Below are 1,965 nucleotides of genomic sequence, written 5' to 3'. Positions count from 1 at the left end.
AACAGGCTGCAGTTAAAGCTAGGAGAAAAACAAAAGGGTACAGGAAATGGTAGGTGTTGTTATGGTATATTCTGAACTAGAAGCGTTCGTTGCTACTCGAGGAAAGAACTAAAGAAGTGAGGGAGTAAGACATTGAGTAAAGACAGCTTAGGCTGAGGAAATGGCATCACGTGCAAAGGACCTGTGGTGGAATTATGTCTAGCATATTGGAAAAGCAGCAAAGTGATCAGTACGAGTGAAGTAAAATGAGCAAACAGGACAGTAGATGAGGATGCAAGGCCCTACTTTCAGACATTTTAGGGCCTTTGGATTTGGCCACAAGTGAGATTAAAATGCATTGGATGGTATTGTGTGGAAGGGTGACATACGTTCTCTGACTTTGATTTTTAAAAATGTACTCTAGAGAATAGATCACAGAAAGGAAAGAATATAAGCAGTTAAACGGTGATTGTGATAATTCAGGTGAGAGATAATGGTGGCTTGGACCAAAATGATAGTAGTAGACAGGTGGATAAGTAGAAATCTTGACTATACATTTAGAAGGTACAACTAAAATAATTTCCTGAAAGATTAGATGTGGATTGTAAGAGAAAGAGAGGAGTTAAAGATAATTCCAAGAATTTTGGGCTTAGCAACTAGAAAAATGGAGTCCCATTAATACGGATGGGGGTGAGGGAGGGGGAGTAGGTTTGGGGATGAAGGAAATCAGGAATTTGTTTTAGAACTTGTTACCTTTCAGACGGCAATTAGATATAAGAGTGAAAATTTTGAGTAGGCAGCTGGATTACATGTTGTAGAGCAAAAGATCTGCTTTGAAGAACTAAATTGGGAACTCACCATGTATAAGTCATACCTAATGCTACATGATTGGATCAGATAATGAGTACCTACTGTGCATTAGGCACTCAGCTCAGCATTTGGTATACCCCATTGCTTTGAGAAAAACACTCCCCAAACAGAGCTTTCCTCCAAACTCTACAACAATTAACACAGAAGAGGATTTCTGTGACCAAATGTGGGGTTTTTCCCCACACACTAAGCAGGGCACACCAGCTAGGTGTCCTTTAATTCAATTCTGACACTACCCAGAGATGGTGTCAGATCCCACAGGTTGGGGACTCAGTTCCAAAAATGAGTCCCCCTCCCCACCCCATCCGCCCACACGAGTAGCAAGTCTAGGTCTCCAGAGCTCCTGACTGACCAGTTTCAAGTTGGGATTTCCATGATCCCCTCCCTCTTTGGGTTTGATTAATTTGCTGGAGTGGCTCACAGAACTCAGGGAAACACTTAGGTTTACTGATTTATTATAACAGATATTACAAAGGATATAGTTGAAGAGATGCATAGGGTGAGGTATGGGGGAAGGAGCATGGAGCTTCCATGCCCTCCCTGGGTGCGCCACACTCTGGGAACCCCCTCATGTTCAGCTATCCGGAGGCTCCCTGAACCTATCCTCTTGGTTTTTATGGAGGCTTCCTTACACAGGCGTGATTGACAACTGTGTAGAAATGTGAATGGACAAAAAGCACATGATCTAAACCTAGCAAGGCCTGTCTGTTCAGATTCTTCCTGGTCTCTTTGTGTAGCATTCCTTCCTCCAGCCTGTGGGGGCAGGACCCTCTCTGGAGGGTGTTTTGACCCACAATCAGACTAGGGTCCTGCCTTGGACAGGTGAAAGGAGGACAGGAGAAGATCAGAGAGAGAGAGATTCTGTCTCCTGAGGATGCTCCTGAGGCCTAAAGCTCTCAACATTATAACAAGGACTGAATGGGAGTTATGAAACTTCATAGAAACCATCCATGAAAACCTGTATATATAGACAGATATAGATAGATATAGATATATAGATACATCATAACACCACAACTCCTCAACTCAGCATTTTCAGAGAAAATATGTCAATTTTACAAATTAAGTAACCGTGTTAAAGATGTTAGTGTTAACTTGGCCAAGATCTTGCACCTG

Source organism: Propithecus coquereli, unplaced genomic scaffold, assembly GCF_000956105.1.
Source record: "Propithecus coquereli isolate 6110/MARCELLA unplaced genomic scaffold, Pcoq_1.0 Scaffold463, whole genome shotgun sequence".
In the NCBI taxonomy this organism is placed as follows: Eukaryota; Metazoa; Chordata; class Mammalia; order Primates; family Indriidae; genus Propithecus; species Propithecus coquereli.
This window is presented reverse-complemented; position numbering follows the sequence as displayed.